Raw genomic sequence first — 22,549 nt, 5'->3', positions numbered from 1 at the left:
AGCCGGGTCTTTGGGGGTTGTAGTCTCCGTGGCGGCGACCCGGTCCCGTGGCTGAGGGTGGTCAAACCAGTGGCAGTCTTTTATATGTTTTAGGTTAATGTCCGACTACGCCACCCATGGATTGCGGTCAGGTTGTACCGCCTCTGCGAGGCAGACCGCTGAGGCTGGTGTTGTGTGCGCAGCAGAGGATAGGACAACTCCCCACGGGAGGAGTATAGCCTCAGGGCAGTGAGTGTGGATGATCGGAGTGATGGTGCACGGGTGAAGCAGGAACTACTCAGAGTCTTTGCAGTGCAGTTCAGGGTCTTTACTGACGATGATAAGGCAGACCCTCCCGGGAGTACTGGCTAGCATAAGAGGCCTGGTCAGTCTGTGAACAAATAGGAGTTCCCCTGTCCAGGTGGAGTTGTAGGCCTCCCCGTCTGTCTGCACTCTTCCTGGCTACCTTGCTGTAAGCGAGTGGAAGTAGTCCACGTCCCTGAGTATACCGTGTGGTGCTCACCCGTATGGCTGGTGACTTGGACCCTCTGGTAGCTTCCGCTCCTCGATGGCAGTACTGGTCCCTTGTGTGTGACTGAGCCTTCGGGCTTCTATGGCCAGAGGACCTGGAATCCCCTGCCGGCTGGTTTCTGCTGCTGGACTTAGAGATCCTCACAGCCTCGGACTCCGTTGTCCGGTAGTAGTGTCTTCAGCCAGGACGAGCAATATCTGCTTCCAGTCCCTGGCACTCAGCTCCTACTCCTACAGAGCTCCTAGCTGTTGCTTTCCCTGTGTCTGGAACTTCACTCTCTGCTCTCTCTCTCTGCTTCACTTTCTCTCCTTTTCTACCTACTCTAACCCCGCCCCAGATCCAGTTTATATAGGGCAGGTTCCTCCCCTATCTGGTCTGGGACAGGAGGTGTTGCATGTTCAAGGGCTCCTGATCAGGGAACCTCCCACTTGCTCTCAGATGTGATATTTCTATCACTGTGGCAACCAGACCGCTGGGGTGCCACATTCCCCCCTAGTGAAATGTAGTACTCCGGGACTAAACACATTTTTGAAACATACATAACAGGGCATAAACAATAATACAACAACATATGTACAAGAAGTTTAGTCTTTAGAGGTCACGGCGCGTCCGTGACCGGGTGTCCATGTCACCCAACGAGGTGAAGTCTTGAACGGTGCGGGGACCTGTCCAAAGCAAACCCCAAATGTTGGCCCTGGGCGTGGCTGCAAGGCGAAGCGAGCTACTTTGGACCACACGGGGCCACGCCAGACAGGTTTTTCTTCCGTGGCCGTCTTCGCAAGAGGCACCAAGTGCAACTATTTACAATGTAGTTCCGGTTATTCAGCATCCATAACCTGGCAGTCCAAATAAACCTGCAGGGTAACTAGAGGAACATAATTACTAAACAGGCAACAAAAACATAAACCATTTTCAGCATTTGCAATTTACAGGTTAATCCACATTACATTCTAGATTCTCCAGTGAGCGGGCATCTGTCCTCTAGTGCTCCTGGTGGACCTACGTAACCCACTATCTGGCTCTGCACTACAGGGTGTAGAAGGTGTTGCGGGTAAGCCTGGCAGCTTCCTGCGTACTCTTTGGCTTACTAGGGGCACGACACGCTCACTACTGGCAGAGGGTTGATTCTCCTGAGCTGCTGGTATGGATCCTTCTGCCTCCTGGGCCGGCTGCTCTTCCGACACTCCCTGTTCTTCTGTAGGCCCTTGAGGGGCTGGCTGGAGAAAGGTGAGGACAGGTACCACGACTGCGTTGTTGATCTGAGTCCAGGACCGGGGAAAGTCTCTGAGTACGGTACTGATCATTTCTTCCCTTTCCTCTGCGGGTTGAGGGTTCTCTTGATCTTCGTCAGTGCTTTGCTACTGCTCGGAACACTTTTTAAGGTGGTCTCTGGAGACAATGGCTGTGGTTTCTCCTCCATCCTTACTGATTATACAGACTTTTGGATTCTCATGGCGTGAAGGCAGTACGGTGTACGGGTCTTTCTCCCACTGGTCATCCAACTTATGGAGCCGCCTCTTTCTCTTCAAGACCTGCTCTCCAGGTACCAGGGGAACAGCGTAGCATGCTGGTTATAAGTCTTCTCTTGCCTTTCTCTTGCTTGAGACAGACTTCGCTCGACGCTCTCTTGTACTTTCCGGTACTACTGCTGCCGTTCTGTATCCAAGTCTGCCTCTGGTGAGGTGTTCTCAGGTGTCAGGACTCCCATATCCAAGTCAATAGGCAGCTTACCAGGTCTTGCTCTCATTTGGTAAGCCGGGGTACAGTTGGTGGAACTTACCGGGATGTGGTTATACAGGTCCACCAGATCAGGCAGTTTCTCAGGCCACAGATTACGTTCTTCCAGGGGCAACGTTTTTAGCAAGTCTATCACCACCTGGTTCATTTTTTCACATAGGCCGTTGGTCTGAGGGTGATAGGGCGTTGTTCTTATCTTCCTGCAGCCATACAGGTTGCAGAACTCCTGGAAGACCTCCGCTTCCAAGGCTGGTCCTTGGTCCGTCAACACTTGCTCCGGATACCCGTGTGGACGGCAGAAGTGCAGCTGGAAGGCTCTGGCTGCTGTTTGAGCGGTCAAGTCTTTGACAAAGACCACCACCAGGAACCGGGAGTAGTGATCTACAATGGTGAGGGCGTAGATGTACCCAGATCTGCTTGGAGCCAGTTTCACATGGTCCAGAGCTACCAGCTCCAGTGGCTGCCTGGTGATGATGGGCTGCAGAGGAGTCTTCTGGCTGGCACTGTCCTTCCTTTTTAGGTTGCACGGTCCACAGTCCCTGCACCATCTCTCGATGGCTCCTCTCATGCCTACCCAGAAGAACCGTCCACGCAACAGGAACTCCAGCTTCTTCCATCTGAAGTGCCCTGCTCCGTCGTGGTATGCCTCCAGAACCATAGCCGCGTCTCGTCTCGGGACCACTACCTGCCAGGTCAGCTCATGTGTTCGGGAGTTGACCACTGTCCGGCACAGCTTCTCTTTGTAAAGAAACAGCTTACTTTTCTCTTTCCACAGTTGCTTGGTCTCCTTCGGAGCGTCTGGGTCAAGGCTTGCATCAGCCTGTATCAGCATTTCCTTCACCAGACGGACTGCGGGGTCACTGTCTTGCGTCTCCGCCCAGCCGTAGTGGGGTAAGGGATTGAACGTAGCAAAGCTCCTGTCCCTTACGCGGTGGGAATACTGGGTAATCCCACGAAGGTGGAACGCAGGGAGTTCGATCTCTTCTAGTTCTTCTGGATCTTCTCCTCCATCCAGTAAGTTTGGCATTCTGGACAGGGCATCCACGTTGGCATTTGAGCGTCCCGCCCGGTATTCGATGGTGAATTCATAGTTGGACAGGCGGGCCATCCATCTCTGCTCCAGGGCACCAAGTTTTGCAGTGTCCAGGTGTGTCAACGGGTTGTTATCCGTATAAACGGTGAACTTGGAAGAGGCAAGGTAATGCTTGAAACGTTCGGTCACTGCCCACACCACTGCCAGGAACTCTAGCTTGAAGGAGCTATAATTCTCAGGGTTCCTTTCTGTGGGCCGTAGTTTCCGGCTGGCGTAAGCGATTACCCATTCTCTCCCCTGCTGGATCTGGGACAGTACGGCTCCTAGCCCGATGTTGCTTGTGTCCGTGTGGAGGATAAAGGGCTGGCCGTAGTCAGGGTACGCCAGGATTTCATCCCCCGTGAGGGCCATCTTTAGCTGGTGGAAGGACTCCTCTTCCAGCTTTTCCCACCTGAAGGGTGGCTTCTGGTTTTTGGCCTTCTTGGACTGGCCTATCAGGAGGTCCTGCATAGGAGCTGCCATTCTGGTGAAACCGGGAATGAATCTTCAGTAGTAGCCTACCAACCCGAGGAACTGCCGCACTTCCTTTACGCTGCAGGGGCTTGGCCAGTCCTTAATCACGGTGATCTTATCAGGGTCGGGAGCCACTCCGTCAGCACTCACCACGTGTCCCAGGTACTGTACTTTTGGTTTCAGTAGATGACACTTGGTGGGTTTCACTTTTAGGCCGTAGCTTGCCAGGGCGTCAAACGCTTCTGCCAGGTGTTTCAGATGGTCCTCGTAGGTCTTGGAATAAACGATGACATCGTCCAGGTATAACAGGACCGTCTCGAAATTCCGGTGTCCCAGACAGCATTCCATCAACCGCTGGAAGGTTCCCGGTGCGTTGCAGAGCCCGAACGGCATACAGTTGAATTCGCTGAGACCCATCGGGGTGGTAAACGCGGTTTTCTCCTTGTCCGCCTCTGCTACAGGAACCTGCCAGTACCCGCTAGTAAGATCCAACGTGGAGAAGAAGTTAGCAGATTTTAATGCAGCTAAAGATTCTTCTATCCTAGGTAACGGGTACGCATCTTTGTGTGTGATTCGGTTGACCTTTCTGTAGTCTACACACATTCTCATTGTGTTGTCTTTCTTTTTCACTAGAACTAGTGGAGCTGCCCAGGTGCTACAGCTGTCCCTGATTACCCCAGCCTCCTTCATGTCTTGCAACATCCCCTTTGCATGCTGATAGTGTGCAGGGGGTACAGGTCGGTATCTTTCCTTTATGGGTGGATGGTCTCCTGTGGGGATGTGTTGTTTTACCCCCTTTACTCGCCCGAAGTCTAGCGGGTGTTTACTAAAGACTCTTTAGTACTCCTGAACCACCCAGTAGACTCCCTGTTTTTGGTGTGAGGGAGTGGAGTCAGTACCCAAATGCAGCAACTGACACCAGTCTTCCATTTGTTTCTTGGAGCCGTTACCTTCCTCTGGTTGAGACGGAGGCAAGGGTTCTACGGCCTTTACAGAATTTTGGTTTATGGTGAACAATTTGGCTAGCGTGGCATACCGGGGCAGGTATACTTCTCTCTCCCCGATATTTATGATGCGGACGGGCACCCTCCCATGGCGTACATCGACCACCCCCCGTGCTGTCAAAATGGTGGGCCTACTGTCCGAGTAGAGGGGTTCGACCATTGCTTGGTAGTCTCTACCTCTTAGACCAATAGCTGCCCGGCACCATATCATCATCTCACTTTTTGGGGGCATGGCAATAGGGAACGGGTCACACATCCTCATGCTACCAATCTCACCACCAGATAGTTCCACCTGTTGCCGTTTCATCAGCGCCCGGATCTCCTTTTGTAGGACACGCTGCTGGCTGGAACTGGCGTTCATGGCAACCTGCTGTAAAATGAGAATTATCTCTGCAAGACAATTTTCAATCACGTTAGTACCCAAGGTTATTTTAGGGTGACTCTCATGACGGTCAATGTCCACAATAATCAGTCCTTGTGCCGCCAGTTCAACTTTACCGATTTTAATGGTCACCTCTTTGAATCCCACCTGCGGCACGGGCTGACCATTGCTGGCGATGATACTCAGGTCGTCATCTGGGTAGCGGGTTATGTCCGAGTCATTCCAGTACCGCTTAAAGAGCACATAAGGGATGGTAGTCACCTGTGACCCGGTGTCTAGTAGGGCACTCATAGGAATGCCATCCAGTACCACAGGCAAGACTGGACGTCCCCCTACGTATTTATCACGCCAGTTCGATGGGCCTGATGATCTTATGCCTGGGGGTTGGCCCTCTGCCCCAGGTTGTGCCCGTTTAAATGACAGTACCTTGCCATATGTCCGGGTTGATTGCAGCGGCAGCAGATGGGTTGTCCGTCCTCGTTGTATTGGTCGCTGGTCTTCCTCTGGACGATGGGATCCTCCTCTGTCGGCGCCACGGGACGTACTCCGGTCCGGATGCCAGCTGGATCTTTCCTGGAGGAGAGACCTGTAAAGACTGCACAGTTCTGGTTAGCGCGGCAACGCTTTTGATTAGCTCTTGGACCTGATGGTGCAGGTCTGTAGCCGGGTTGTTGTCCAAAGCCTGCGCATCAGCTTCCACAGGCCCTGCAGACAAGGGCGCCGCCTCCTTGGGATAAGTGATAGCGGGGCGCCTGTGGGTTACAGTGCCACCCGGTGCCGGTTCTCGGAGCACCCGGATGACTCTGTCCTTGAACTGTGCAAAATCTAAATCAGGGTCCTGTAGGGCCATTGCCGCAACTGGGTTCGGTGGGCATTGGACAGTAGACCCTCTATGAATTGTTCAGTCAACAGCTTATCTTCATTCCGCACGCAGTCAGGGTCTGCCTGCTTAATGGCTCTCAGGGCCTCCTGCAAGTTCAAAGCATAGTCCCTTATACTTTCCTGTGCCCATTGCTTGCACCCGTAAAATCTTAGTTTAATGTCTGCTGAGGTGCGGGTATCGAAAGTGTCCTTTAGACGGGCCAGTATTTCCCTGACAGTCCCCTTCTCCCGTGGTGGCCAGGACTTTACCTCCCTTTGGGCTGCTCCGATTAACTGGCCCACCAAGATGCTCACTTTTTGTTCTTCTGTCAGGGGATATACTTGGAAGAGGCTGTTTAGTCTTTCCTTAAAGTCACTTAGGGTGTGTGACTCCCCTGAGTACTGGGGTAGCCATGCCGCTCCGGGGATATATGGCATCGTGAGCGGCATCACTGCAGCAGCAGCCGCGCTGGCGGTGGGAGCTCCCTCCATTACTGGTATCTTCTGCCCCCCTAGGTAACCATGGCCTACCTCTTGTTGCTCTTCCTCCGTAGGCCGCGGCTCCGCAAGCGATCGTCGGGGTTGAGGACCTTGCGTCGCGTCCTGATGATGTCGTCATCTGCTGGGCTCCTTCCAGGACCTTGTGCAGCGTCAAGACGTCGGGCGGGGCTTCAGCTCTCGCGCGTTTTCGGCGTCCACGCCCCTCTTCTTCCCGCGCGGCGTCCCGAAGATGGCGCCCAATGGCAGGAAACGACTGCGGATGGCGGGAAAACGGCTGAAGATGGCGGGAAACTTCACCACGGCAGGTATGACAGTCTTTTGAAGGCACGCAGTACCCGGTAGTTGCGGGCACGAGATCCTGCCGACTACGCCAAAGTTGACGCGCCCCTTGGGCCGTGTGTGCACGCGTGTGGGTTACCCGGAGCCGGGTCTCTGGGGGTTGTAGTCTCCATGGCAGTACCCGGTCCCATGGCTCAGGGTGGTCAAACCAGTGGCAGTCTTTTATATGTTTTAGGTTAATGTCCGACTACGCCACCCGTGGATTGCGGTCAGGGTGTAGCGCCGCTGCGAGGCAGACCGCTGAGGCTGGTGTTGTGTGCGCAGCAGAGGATGGGACAACTCCCCACGGGAGGAGTATAGCCTCAGGGCAGTGAGTGTGGATGATGGGAGCGATGGTGCACGGGTGAAGCAGGAACGACTCAGAGTCTTTGCAGTGCAGTTCAGGGTCTTTACTGATGATGATAAGGCAGACCCTCCCGGGAGTACTGGCTAGCATAAGAGGCCTGGTTAGTCTGTGTACAAACAGGAGTTCCCCTGGCCAGGTGGAGTTGTAGGCCTCCCCGTCTGTCTGCACTCTTCCTGGCTACCTTGCTGTAAGCGAGTGGAAGTAGCCCACGTCCCTGAGTATACCGTGTGGTGCTCACCTGTACGGCTGGTGACTTGGACCCTCTGGTAGCTTCCGCTCCTCGATGGCGGTACTGGTCCCTTGTGTGAGACTGAGCCTCCGGGCTTCTATGGCCAGAGGACCTGGAATCCCCTGCCGACTGGTTTCTGCTGCTGGACTTAGAGATCCTCACAGCCTCGGACTCCGTTGTCCGGTAGTAGTGTCTTCAGCCAGGACGAGCAATATCTGCTTCCAGTCCCTGGCACTCAGCTCCTACTCCTACAGAGCTCCTAGCTGTTGCTTTCCCTGTGTCTGGAACTTCACTCTCTGCTCTCTCTCTCTGCTTCACTTTCTCTCCTTTTCTACCTACTCTAACCCCGCCCCAGATCCAGTTTATATAGGGCAGGTTCCTCCCCTATCTGGTCTGGGACAGGAGGTGTTGCATGTTCAAGGGCTCCTGACCAGGGAACCTCCCACTTGCTCTCAGACGTGATATTTCTATCACTGTGGCAACCAGACCCCTGGGGTGCCACAGTACCACCCCTTTAAAAAACATCTTTTACAACATTTTTTAAATTTAAATTAAATACCTTCTCTAATTGCCGCTGCCCCCGATTCTGGAACAGTGTCTCTTCTCCTTCTGTGCCCCTCCGTTCCAAAGTTATGCTCCCTAATAATAATGATGCTAAATTTTCCTTCAGCCAACTGCCTTGTTTTGATTGGCCAGCATCAGTGGAGGAAAAGCAAATGCCCACAGAAAAGTTCTGTAGTATACGCCCAGTTGGCTGAATGGAAAAGGGAAATAGCTTCGGAACGGAGGAGCACAGAAGAAAAGGAAAACCTGCTCCGGAATCAGTGGAGCAGCACCCAATGGAGGAGATACTCAGTTTAAATGTAAAAAAAATAAATCGAGTGAAAAGTCCTCTTTAAGGACGATCTGATACAATGCGTTGTAGCTGTCATTTACATTCTGGCCGTGTTTGGTATTCTTTATGTGATGGGCCAGTCTCTTGATGTATCCTTCATACCACACTGTCAGCAATGTCCTCACTACCAACGATGGAAAAAAAATGAGAGGCAAAATGTAACTATGTAGCAAAATAATAAATGACAAGCGATATCGATGTAATGTTAAACCCATCGATTAGCCTTCTTTCACCAGAGCCACAATGAATGTCTGAGCTTTCCCATTTACTACAATTATAAATGGATCACTGAAGCAAAACTGGGTCATTTGTAAGAAACAATCAGCCTCCCCAAACACTGCAACTAGTCAAAGTCTTAAAAGTAATGTTTTTCCCCGTGGCACTTAGATTTACAATGGTTTGATGTAATATACAAATCAATACTCTGCAGGGTTTTTTGCAGGTCATTTGTTTCTACCATAAGTAAAACTAATCTGCCCTTTCCCCGGGATGCTTGTGGTTTTTCTCATTATGAATGACTTTACGTCAGACATTTTTTTTAAATGAAAGCTAAATTCTATAATCTGAATTATTCCATCTTTTCTGAAAATAAAACTGGGATGTATTCCCATCTCCATGATCCTATCCCAATATGTAGTGTGTGTAATAATAATATTAGCAAATACCTCCAATTGGGAATGTAGTATAGTTCTTCTGATTCACTATATCGCTTACCCCATGTAAAGGGCATTGCAGTAGCTGCGCGAGACCTGGCGATTATGATGAACCGTGATGTCAGTAACGTTACTGCTCATCAGAGTCGCCGGGTCACACTACTCTCTGTATTGGCCCTTGTCATCCATGTTGCTGGAAAACAATGGACATGTGTATGTGTGGGTCACCCGGACGCACGGTCCATGTGAAAATAGGGACATGTGCGCAGTTCCATAGGTTATACGTGTCTCCAGTAAGTGTAAAAATGCATGCTACACGTACATGTGAAGAGGGCCTAAGACATTTGCAGTGCATTGATTTGGTCGGGCACTGTTTACTTTTATACATTGGTTGGGCATTGAGATGGTCAGGGTTTGTTTACTTTATTACATTTCACTTATTTAATTAAACTATACTAATACTAGCAGCCATGGCCGGACTGGCCATCAGGCAGTTCTGGCAAATGCCAGATAGGCCGGTCCGGCCGTGGGCCGTATTACCTGCTATTAGCAATTGTGATGGAGCACAGAGCCAAAGGCTCCGTCACTTACTCAGGCTGGCCACGGGCATCCCTTCAGCCGAGGGCTTGCTGGGGGCTGTCGCATGCAGGTGACGGCGGCGGTCAATGATGTCACTGCATCGCACCGCCAGCGTCCACTGAGAGACGGAAGAGGTGATGGACTCTGAGAAGGATGAGGAGACAGGATTAGGTGAGTATAAATATTTTTTTTTATTTTTGGGTGCTGTGGGGAACCATAATACTATATAAGGGCTGTTTGTGGGGGATGATTGTACTATATGGGGGCTCTTTGTGGGAGACCATCATACTACATGGGGGCTGTTTGTGTGGAACCATCATACTACATGGGGGCTGTTTGTGAGCAACCATCATACTATTTGGGGGCTATTTGTGGGGGATCATCTTCCTATATGGAGGCTGTTTGTGGGGGATTATCCTGCTATATGGTGGCTCGTTTTGGGGGGATCATCCTGCTATATGGGGACTGTTTGTGGGGGACCATAATACTATATGGGGCTGTTTGTGGGGGATCATCCTGCTATATGGGGGCTGTTTGTGGGGGACCATCATGCTTTATGGGGGCTGTTTGTGGGGGATCATCCTGCTATATGGGGAGCTGTTTGTGGGGGATCAGCCTGCTATATAGAGGCTGTTTGTGAGGGACCATCATGCTACATGGGGGCTCTTTGTGAGGCATCATCCTGCTATATGGGGGATGTTTGTGGGGGACCATCATACTATATGGGGGCTGTTTGTGGGGGACCATCCTGCTATATGAGGGGCTATTTGTGAGGGACCAACATACTACATGGGGGCTGTTTGTGGGCAACCATCATACTATATGGGGGCTGTTTGTGGGGGAACATCATACTACATGGGGACTGTTTGTGGGGGATCATCTTGCTATATGGAGGGTGTTTGTGTGAGATTATCCTGCTATAGGGAAGTACGGAGCAGGAGTACGGCGGCGTCTAAAAATCACTAAAGTTGACAAATCCCCGGGCCCCGATGGGATACACCCACGAGTATTGCAGGAATTGAGTAACGTCATAGATAGACCATTATTTTTAATCTTTAAAGATTCCATAATAACAGGGGCTGTAACCACAGGACTGGCGTATAGCAAATGTGGTGCCAATATTCAAAAAGGGGACAAAAACTGAACTTGGAAATTATAGGCCGGTAAGCTTAACCTCTACTGTGGGTAAAATCCTGGAGGGTTTCCTAAGAGATGCTATACTAGAGTATCTGAAGAAGAATAACCTCATGACCCAATATCAACATGGGTTTACGAGGGACCGTTCCTGTCAAACTAATCTGATCAGCTTTTATGAAGATGTAAGTTCCGGACTGGACCAAGGAAATGCAGTGGATGTTGTGGATATGGACTTTTCAAAAGCTTTTGATACGGTTCCACACAAAAGGTTGATACATAAAATAAGAATAATGGGGATAAGGGAAAATATATGTAAGTGGGTTAAGAACTGGCTCAGTGATAGGAAACAAAGGGTGGTTATTAATGGAACGCACTCAAGCAGGGTCTCAGTTAACAGTGGAGTACCACAGGGGTCAGTTTTGGGCCCGCTTCTTTTTAACGTATTTATTAATGACCTTGTAGGGGGCATACAGAGTAATATTTCAATATTTGCAGATGACACTAAACTCTGCAGGGTAATCAATACAGAGGAGGACAATTTTATATTACAGGAGGATCTATGTAAACTAGAAGCTTGGGCTGATAAATTGCAAATGAGCTTTAATGGGGATAAATGTAAGGTAATGCACTTGGGCAGAGGAAATAAAATGTATAATTATATGCTTAATTGTAAATCACTGGGTAAAACTGTCACTGAAAACGACCTGGGTGTATTGGTGGACGTCAAGGTCATGTTTGGTGGCCAGTGTCAGGCTGCTGCTGCAAAGGCAAATAAAATAATGGGGTGCATTAAAAGAGGCATAGATAATATTTACATAATTTTACGTCTATACAAGTCACTAGTGCGACCAGACTTAGAATACTGTGTACAGTTCTGGTCTATGGTGTATAAGAAAGACATAGCTGAACTAGAGCAGGTGCAGAGAAGAGCGACCAAGGTTATTAGAGGACTGGGGAGTCTGCAATACCAAGACAGGTTATTACACTTGGGGTTATTTAGTTTGGAAAACCGAAGGCTTAGGGGTGATCTTATTACTATGTACAAGTAAATGAGGGGACAGTACAAAGACCTTTCTACTGATCTTTTTACTCTGAGGCCAGAGACGGGGACAAGGGGGCATCTTCTACGTCTGGAGGAAAGAAGGTTTAATCATAATCACAGACGGGGATTCTTTACTGTAAGAGCAGTGAGACTATGGAGCTCTCTGCCGCATGATGTTGTAATGAGTGATTCACTACTAAAATTTAAGAAGGGAATGGATGCCTTTCTTGAAAAGTATAATATTACTAGATGATTGCCCGATTCTAACGCATCGGGTATTCTAGAATATGCCCCATGCAGGATGTGACTCGCCCCCCCATATAATGCGCCATGCAGGATGTCACATCCCCCGTCCGTTATAATGCCCCATGCTGGATGTGACATCCCCCCCTCCCTTATAATACCCCATGCAGGATGTCACATACCCCCCATAGTGCCCCATGCAGGATTGCAGGATGTGACATCCCCCCCTCCCTTATAATGCCCCATGCAGGATGTCACATACCCCCTATATAATACCCCATGCAGGATGTCACATCCCCCCCATAGTGCCCCATAGAGGATGTCACATCCCCCTTCCCTTATAATGGCCCCTCCATGATGTCACACTTCCCCACCCCACCATTTAATGCCCTATGGCCCCATACAATAAAAAAAATTAAAAAATCCAATACTCACCTCACTTGTCAGCTGCTCCTCTGGACTCCAGCGTAGCCCGCATGTTCCCGCTGTGCGCTGTGACCGGTCAGGAGAGAGCGCGGTGTAAAGACGTCACCGCGCCCTCTGACCTGACACGTCACACAGCAGCAGCGGAAGACACAGGAGCTGCTGCGCAGGCACGGGGAGGGGTAAGTATGACGTCGGGTGCCGGGGTCCTGAGCGAGCGGGGGGAGGGACAGGAGGAGAGGGGAGGGGAGGAGAGAGTAGAGGAGGGGAGGAGAGGGCATCGGCGTCACTTTTACTGTCCGGAGATAAGCGGCCGTAGCCGCTGATCTCCCGACAGTAGCCGCATGGGGGTCAGCGGCACCTCCGGTCAGGGGACGTATGCTGCGAGCAGCCGGCTTCATCTCCCGGCTGCATCGCAGCTCACCTCCGTGCGGCAGATCAGCCGCTAACGGCCGCCATCTTTTTGTGAAAAGCCTTGTCGCTGATTGGCCGCGGCCGGACCAATCAGCGACGCGGGATTTCCTGGACAGACAGACAGACCGGATAAGACAATTATATAGATAGGTTATATATATTAGATTCCTTGATAGGGCGCTGATCCAGGGAACTAGTCTGATTGCCGTATGGAGTCTGGAAGGAATTTTTTTCCCCAATGTGGAGCTTAGTGTTTGCCACATGGGGTTTTTTTTTGCCTTCCTCTGGATCAACATGTTAGGCTATAGGTTGAACTAGAGAACTAGATGGACTTAGTCTTCCTTCAACCTTAAAACTATGTTACATGTTACTATGTTTGTGGGGGACCATCTTACTACATGGGAACTGTTTGGACGTGATCATCCTGCTATATGGGGGCTCTTTGTGGGGAATCATCCTGCTATGTGGGGGCTGTTTGTGGGCGACCATAATACTACATGAGGGCCGTTTGTGAGGAGCAATAATACTATATGGGGGTTGTTTGTGGGGGATCATCGTCCTATATGGAAGCTGTTTGTGGAGGACCACCATTCTAAATAGAGGACTGTTTGTGGGGGACCATCATACTATATGGAGGCTGTTTGTGGGGGACCATCATACTACATGGGGGCTGTTTGTGGGGGACCATCCTACCATATGGGGGCTGTTTCTGGGGGACCATCCTGCTATATAGAGGACTGTTTGGGGGAGTCCATCATACTATATAGAGGACTGTTTGTGGGGGACCATCATACTATATGGAGGCTGTTTGTGGGGGACTATCATACTATATGGAAGCTGTTTGTGGGGCACCATAATACTATACGGATGCTGTTTGTGGGGGACCATCATACTATATGAGGGCTGTTTGTGGGGGACCATCATACTATATGAGGGCTGTTTGTGAGGGACCATCGTACTATATGGAGGGCTTTTTGGGGCAACCATCATACGATTTAGGGGTCTGTGGGGGATCTTCATCTTGTGTGGGGGCTGTGGTGGACATTATACTGTGTGGAGGTCTATGGGGCACATTATACTATGTGGTGGGCTGTGGTGACCTTCATACTGTATGGGGTGATTAAGGTGAACATCAAATTTAATGGGGTGGTTATGAGGGGCATCATGCTTTATATAGGGGTCTGTTGTGAACCTCATACTGTATATTAGGGGCTGTGCTGAATACCATAATGTATAGGGGGCTGTGGTGACCATCTTAACCCCTTAAGCCCCGCGGGTGGTTTGCACGTTAATGACCGGGCCAATTTTTACAATTCTGACCACTGTCACTTTATGAGGTAATTACTCTGGAACGCTTCAACGGATCCCCCTGATTCTGAGACTGTTTTTTCGTGACATATTGTACTTCATGATTGTGGAAAAATTTCTTCGATATCACTTGCGTTTATTTGTGAAAAAAACGGAAATTTGGCGAAAATTTTGAAAATTTTGCAATTTTCAAAATTTTAATTTTTAAGCCCTGAAATCAGAGCGATATGTCACACAAAAGAGTTAATAAATAACATTTCCCACATGTCTACTTTACATCAGCACAATTTTGGAACCAAAATTTTCTTTTGTTAGGGAGCTATAAGGGTTAAAAGTTGACCAGCGATTTCTCATTTTTCCAACAAAATTTACAAAACCATTTTTTTAGGGACCACATCACATTTGAAGTCACTTTGAGAGGTCTTTATGACAGAAAATACCCAAAATTGACACTATTCTAAAAACTGCACCCCTCAAGGTGCTCAAAACCACATTCAAGAACTTTATTAACCCTTCAGGTGCTTCACACGAATTTTTTGAATGTGGAAGAAAAAAATGAACATTTAACTTTTTTCACAAAAATTTTACTTTAGACCCAATTTTTTTTATTTTCACAGGGGTAACAAGAAAAAATGGACCCCAAAATTTGTTGTGCAATTTCCCCTGGGCACGCAGATACTCAATATTTGGGGAAAAAACACTGTTTGGGCGCACGGCAGGGCTCGGAAGGAAAGGAGCGCCATTTGACTTTTTGATTGTAAAATTTGCTTGAATAATTAGCGGACGCCATGTTGTGTTTGGAGAGCCCATGTGTGCCCAATCTTTGGAGCTCCCCCACAAGTGACCCCATTTTGGAAACTAGACCCCCCAAGGCACCTTTCTAGATGCATAGTGAGCACTTGGAACCCCCAGGTGCTTCACAAATTGATTCGTAACAATGAAAAAGTGAAAAAAAAAACACTTTTTCATTTTTATGAATCAATTTGTGAAACACCTGAGGGTTCCAAGTGCTCACTATGCATCTAGATAGGTGCCTTGGGGGGTCTAGTTTCCAAAATGGGGTCACTTGTGGGGGAGCTCCAATGTTTGGGCACACAGCGGCTCTCCAAACGCAACATGGTGTCGCTAACAATTTGAGCCGATTTTCCGTTAAATTTGTTAGAGGACACCATGTTGCATTTAGAGAGTCCCTGTGTGCCCAAACATTGGAGCTCCCCCACAAGTGACCCCATTTTGGAAACTAGACCCCCCAAGGCACCTATCTAGATGCATAGTGAGCACTTGGAACCCCCAGGTGCTTCACAAATTGATTCATAACAATGAAAAAGTGAAAAAAAAAACACTTTTTCATTTTTATGAATCAATTTGTGAAGCACCTGAGGGTTCCAAGTGCTCACTATGCATCTAGATAGGTGCCTTGGGTGGTCTAGTTTCCAAAATGGGGTCACTTGTGGGGGAGCTCCAATATTTGGGCACACAGCAGCTCTCTAAATGCAACATGGTGTCCGCTAACAAATTTAACGCAAAATTGGCTCAAATTGTTAGCGACACCATGTTGCGTTTGGAGAGCCGCTGTGTGCCCAAACATTGGAGCTCCCCCACAAGTGACCCCATTTTGGAAACTAGACCCCCCAAGGCACCTATCTAGATGCATAGTGAGCACTTGGAACCCCCAGGTGCTTCACAAATTGATTCGTAACAATGAAAAAGTGAAAAAAAAAACACTTTTTCATTTTTATGAATCAATTTGTGAAGCACCTGAGGGTTCCAAGTGCTCACTATGCATCTAGATATGTGCCTTGGGTGGTCTAGTTTCCAAAATGGGGTCACTTGTGGGGGAGCTCCAATATTTGGGCACACAGCGGCTCTCTAAATGCAACATGGTGTCCGCTAACAAATTTAACGCAAAATTGGCTCAAATTGTTAGCGACACCATGTTGCGTTTGGAGAGCCGCTGTGTGCCCAAACATTGGAGCTCCCCCACAAGTGACCCCATTTTGGAAACTAGACCCCCCAAGGCACCTATCTAGATGCATAGTGAGCACTTGGAACCCCCAGGTGCTTCACAAATTGATTCGTAACAATGAAAAAGTGAAAAAAAAACACTTTTTCATTTTTATGAATCAATTTGTGAAGCACCTGAGGGTTCCAAGTGCTCACTATGCATCTAGATAGGTGCCTTGGGGGGTCTAGTTTCCAAAATGGGGTCACTTGTGGGGGAGCTCCAATGTTTGGGCACACAGCGGCTCTCCAAACGCAACATGGTGTCGCTAACAATTTGAGCCGATTTTCCGTTAAATTTGTTAGCGGACACCATGCTGCATTTGGAGAGCCGCTGTGTGCCCAAATATTGGAGCTCCCCAACAAGTGACCCCATTTTGGAAACTAGACCCCCCAAGGCACCTATTGAGATGCATAGTGAGCACTTGGAACCCCCAGGTGCTTCACAAATTGATCCATAAAAATGAAAAAGTGTTTTTTTTTCACTTATTCAATTTTACGAATCAATTTGTGAAGCACCTGGGGGTTCCAAGTGCTCATTATGCATCTAGATAGGTGCCTTGGGGGGTCTAGTTTCCAAAATGGGGTCACTTGTGGGGGAGCTCCAATGTTTGGGCACACAGGGACTCTTCAAATGCAACATGGTATCCGCTAACAATTTGAGCCGACAATTTGTTAGCGGATACCACGTTGCATTTGAAGAGTCCCTGTGTGCCCAAACATTGGAGCTCCCCCACAGGTGACCCCATTTTGGAAACTAGACCCCCCAAGGCACCTATCTAGATGCATAATGAGCACTTGGAACCCCCAGGTGCTTCATAAATTGATTCGTAAAATTGAATAAGTGAAAAAAAAACACTTTTTCATTTTTATGGATCAATTTGTGAAGCACCTGGGGGTTCCAAGTGCTCACTATGCATCTAGATAGGTGCCTTGGGGGGTCTAGTTTCCAAAATGGGGTCACTTGTGGGGGAGCTCCAATGTTTAGACACACAGGATCTCTCCAAACGCGACATGGTTCCAATTTGTTAGCGGACACCATGTTGCGTTTCGAGAGCCCCTGTGTGTCTAAACATTGGAGCTCCCCCACAAGTGACCCCATTTTGGAAACTAGACCCCCCAGGGAACTTATATTGATGTGTGGTGAGCCCATTGAACCCCCAGGTGCCTCTCAGAAAATCATAATGTTGACTTGTGAAAATAAAAAAAAAACATTTTTTCCACAAAAATGCAAAAAAAAATATTTTCACAAGGGTACTAGGAGAAATTGCACCCCATAAGTTGTTGTGAAATTTCTCCTGAGTACTCATATACCCCATGTGTTGGAAAAAAACGACTGTTTGGGCGCATGTAAGGGCTCGGAAGGGAAGGAGTGACGCTTTTGATCGCAGACTTTGATGGAATGGTCTGCGGGCGTCATGTCATGTTCTCAGAGCCCTTGATGTGCCTAAACAGTGAAATGCCTAACAAGTGCCCCCTTTTTGGTAGTGTTAGTTGATTTTTGAATTTTGTAATGTAGTGTTATACATCAGTTGTGTAGGACAATCTGACGAACTCTACACAACTGATGTATGACAACCTGACGAACACTACGTCAGCTGTGCAGTGTTCGTCAGGTTGTTATACTTCAGAAATTAATTCAATAGTCCATCGAAGTATGGTACCTTTTGAAGCAGTCTTTCATACACAGGCCAGGTTTGTCAGGGCAGGTGTCACATTGATAAATGGTGTCCTTGCGTATTCCACTTTTATAACACACTCGGCACCTCTTTTGTGACTTTCCTTTTTTTCCGCTGTGAGGGATCTGCCCTGGGAAATGCTGGCCTGGTACAATTCTTGGTCCTTCAATTCCAGAAGTACTGGGGCCCTCTCTGTCACCGCTGCCAAATATCAGGGCCTTGATAACTGTTTCCTGAAACTGAAGGTACGACGCAGAAGTCTGGCCTGCACATTGTGACAGAAGGAAAGCATTGTGCATTGCCATCTGTACAATGTGCACGGCCAGCTTCTTGTACCACACTCTGGACTTTCTCAAAGCACTGTATGGCTGGAGGACTTGATCAGAGAGATCAACTCCCCCCATGTACTTGTTGTACCCCACTACACAGTCTGGTTTGACGACCTGTGTAGTGGAACCTCGTACAGTGCTGAGTGTGCTGCCATCACCATGTATGGTGGTCAAGAAAAGGACATCCCTTTTGTCCTTGTACTTGACCATCAACAGGTGGTCGCTACATTGGGCTCTGCTCTCACCCCTTTTGAGCAGCTGCCCAATTAGCGTCTTTGGGAGGCCTTTCTGAATTTTGCGGACAGTACCGCAGGCTGCGGTACGTCGCGCAGAGAGGGACTGAAAGAGCGGGATACTTGTATAAAAGTTATCCACGTAGAGGTGATAACCTTTATCAAGCAGTGGGTGCACCAAGTCCCACACAATTTTCCCACTCACTCCCAGAACAGGGGGGCATTCAGGGGGTTCAATCCGGGAGTCCTTCCCTTCATAAACTCTAAACTTGTGAGTGTATCCTGAGGTACTCTCACAAAGTTTATACAGCTTGATCCCATACCTTGCCCTCTTACTGGGCAGGTACTGCCGGAATCCAAGCCGCCCCTTAAAAGAAATTAAGGACTCATCCACACAAATGTCCCTTTGGGGCACGTACACTTCACCAAACTTGTTGTTGAAGTGTTCGATGACCGGCCGAACTTTGAAAGGACGATCAAAGTTCGGGTCATCGCGTGCAGGACACCTTGCATTATCTTGGTAATGCAAGAACTTGTAGATGGCCTGAAAACGTGTCCGGGGCATGACCATTCGGAACACTGGAGTGTTATACAAAACGTCAACACTCCAGTATTGCCGAAGCTCGGGCTTCTTCAAGATCCCCATAAGAAGGACCAGGCCCCAAAACTTCATCATTTCTACTGCGTCTACAGGAGACCAGTTAGAAAATGATGAAGAGGGGTTTTGTTCTAAAAATTGATGAGCGTATAAATTAGTTTGGCCCACCATGAGGTTTATAAAATCCTCAGAGAAAAAGACTTTGAAAAAGTCTATTTCTGTGAGGCCGGTGGTGTCAAACTTGATTCCTGATTCCGCTACGAAATCAGGAATCAGCGGCTCATAATTTTCGGGGGGCGAAGTCCATATAGGCTCAGTAGTGGGGGGCGCTGGAACATCTCTCCTGCGACGACGGCGGGGCGGGCCAGCAGAACCTGAGGAAGAGGAGGAAGAAGAGAAGGAGGAAGACGACGAGGAGTCGGAAAAGCAAAGAAATGTGGGATCCTCACCCTCACTGTCAGTGTCGGAGGCAAGAATAGCGTATGCCTCCTCCGCTGAATAATGAGTTTGGGATGAGCAGGACATTGTTTGTTATGTATGTGGTGCGTGTGTGTCAATTCTTTGAGAGTGTGTGTGTGTCAGTACTTTATTTAGAGTGTGTGGAAAAAGGAAATACTGTATGTGGTGCAAACAGCGAGCACGAGTGTGGATTGGTGAACTATGCCACCGATCAATACTCGGCGGCTGCTGGATGTGCGCACAAATGTGTGGGGAGTGGGAAGAGGGGAATTGGGTTGGATGAGGGGAGATCAGATTACTTACCAAAGTCCTCTCTGTTCTTTCAGGACCGGGAGCCCGTAGCAGGAGCCCGGCGCTGGTGACCGGGAGCCCGGCGCTGGTGACCGGGGGCCCGGAGCAGGAGACCGGGGGCCCGGAGCAGGAGACCGGGGGCCCGGAGCAGGAGACCGGGAGCCCGGAGCAGGAGACCGGGGGCCCGGAGCAGGAGACCGGGGGCCCGGAGCAGGAAGACGGGAGCCCGGAGCAGGAAGACGGGAGCCCAGAGCAGGAGACCGGGAGCCCGGAGCAGGAGACCGGGAGCCCGGAGCAGGAGACCGGGAGCCCAGAGCAGGAGACCGGGAGCCCGGAGCAGGAAGACGGGAGCCCGGAGCAGGAAGACGGGAGCCCGGAGCAGGAGACCAGGAGCATGGAGCAGGAGACTGGTACTGGAGCTGGAGATCAGAAGCAAAAGAATTAACAGGGACACTGGGGTGAGGCGGATTGGGATGGGAAGGGGGGTAAAAAGACAGGAGAGTGGGAAGAGGGGGATTGGGGTGGATGAGGGGAGATCAGAGATGGACTTACCAAAGGGTCAGCAGGACTGGAACAGAAGACCCAGAGCAGGAACCCGGGAGCCCGGAGCAGGAGACCAGGAACCCGGAGCAGGAGACCAGGAGCCCGGTGCAGGAGACCAGGAGCCCGGTGCAGGAGACCAGGAGCCCGGTGCAGGAGACCAGGAGCCCGGTGCAGGAGCCCGGAGCAGGAGACCAGGAGCCCGGTGCAGGAGACCAGGAGCCCGGTGCAGGAGACCAGGAGCCCGGTGCAGGAGACCGGTACTGGAGCTGGAGATCATAAGCAAAAGAATTAACAGGGACACTGGGGTGGGAAGGGGGGTTAAAAGACAGGGGAGTGGGAAGAGGGGTAAAAAGACAGGGGAGTGGGAAGAGGGGGAAGAGGGGGATTGGGGTGGATGAGGGGAGATCAGAGATGGACTTACCAAAGGGTCAGCAGGACTGGAACAGAAGACCCAGAGCAGGAGACCAGGAACCCGGAGCAGGAGACCAGGAACCCGGAGCAGGAGACCAGGAGCCCGGTGCAGGAGACCAGGAGCCCGGTTCAGGAGACCAGGAGCCCGGTGCAGGAGACCAGGAGCCCGGAGCAGGAGACCAGGAGCCCGGAGCAGGAGACCAGGAGCCCGGTGCAGGAGACCAGGAGCCCGGTGCAGGAGACCAGGAGCCCGGTGCAGGAGACCAGGAGCCCGGTGCAGGAGACCGGTACTGGAGCTGGAGATCATAAGCAAAAGAATTAACAGGGACACTGGGGTGGGAAGGGGGGTTAAAAGACAGGGGAGTGGGAAGAGGGGTAAAAAGACAGGGGAGTGGGAAGAGGGGGATTGGGGTGAATGAGGGGAGATCAGAGATGGACTTACCAAAGGGTCAGCAGGACTGGAACAGAAGACCCAGAGCAGGAGACCGGGAGCCCGGCGCTGGTGACCAGGAGCCCGGCGCTGGTGACCGGGAGTGGAGCTGGAGACCGCTGCAGGACGCAGAAAAAAAAGGTAAGGGGGGGTAAAAAGAGGGGGGAGGGGGGATTGGGGTGGATGAGGGGAGAACAGACTTACCAAAGTCTTCTCTGCAGGATCAGCAACAGGCTCTGGAGCAGGAACCACAGCAGGTCAGGAGCAGAAGATCCAGGAGCTGGAGCCGAAGATCCAGGACGCTGGAACAGAAGATCCAGGAGCAGCGGCAGCAGCAGCGACTGGAACAGTGAGAAGATGGTCTTGTGGTGTCACAGAATATTCTGTGGCACTACAAGGCCCAGCACAGACACATCAGATGTGATCGCTCTGTAGAAATCCTCACCAAATGTGAGGGTCTGCAGGGCGGTCACAGGGTGATGATGGGGTGGTGACAGGTGGAGGTAATCTGATTGGAGCAATCATTGATGACATCGATCGCTCCAATCAGAGTACCTGAATACAGGTGACCAGGCGGTCACAGGGAGGTGTCACCCCTCTGTGACCCCCTGTGGTGCATGTTGTGCCCCAGCCATCTGATTGGTGACACTGATTGCACCAATCAGACATGGCTGGAGCAGAGCACGCACCACAGGGGGTCACAGAGGGGTGACACCTCCCTGTGACCACCTGGTCACCTGTATTCAGGTACTCTGATTGGAGCGATCGATGTCATCATCGATCGCTCCAATCACAGCAGTCTGGGGGCTTGAGTCACATTACAGGGGGCCATGGGGCGGTGACAGGCAGGTCACAAGCCGGTCACCGCCCCATGACCGCCCTGTCACCGCGCGGTCGCGCTACGATCGGTGCGATCGATGTGATAGCAGTCCGGGGCCAGGGCTGGGGTGTCCTAGCAACAGTCTAGGATCGATGCTCATAGGAGCACCGATCCTAGGCTGCAGATCACTGTTTCCGGCAATCACATTGCCGGAAACAGTGAGAAATGCTGTGATTGGCTGTTCAGATTTGAACAGCCAATCACAGCGATCGCTGGTGCGGGGGGGCGGCGACAGCCCCCGGGATGATGACGCCATCTACCAGGAGGTAAGATGGCACCGTAACTTTAATGCTGTCACCGCGACTTAAGTCGCGGTGCCGCATTAAAGATATGACGTACTAATACGGGTCTGGCTCTTAAGTCCCAGGGCACAGACGCGTATTAGTACGTCAGATGTTATTAAGGGGTTAATATGTGGGTGCTGTGCTGCATCATACTTTGTATAGGGTTTGTGGGGTCATCATACCATGTGGGGCATAATACTCTATGAGGGTCACGAAAGGGGTATCATAGTGGGTGAGACCACTTAGGGGCTTTAGTAGAGG

The sequence above is a fragment of the Phyllobates terribilis genome, unplaced genomic scaffold (genome assembly GCF_046119375.1).
Source record: "Phyllobates terribilis strain yellow unplaced genomic scaffold, ASM4611937v1 Scaffold_11__3_contigs__length_659146591, whole genome shotgun sequence".
Taxonomy (NCBI): domain Eukaryota; kingdom Metazoa; phylum Chordata; class Amphibia; order Anura; family Dendrobatidae; genus Phyllobates; species Phyllobates terribilis.
This window is presented reverse-complemented; position numbering follows the sequence as displayed.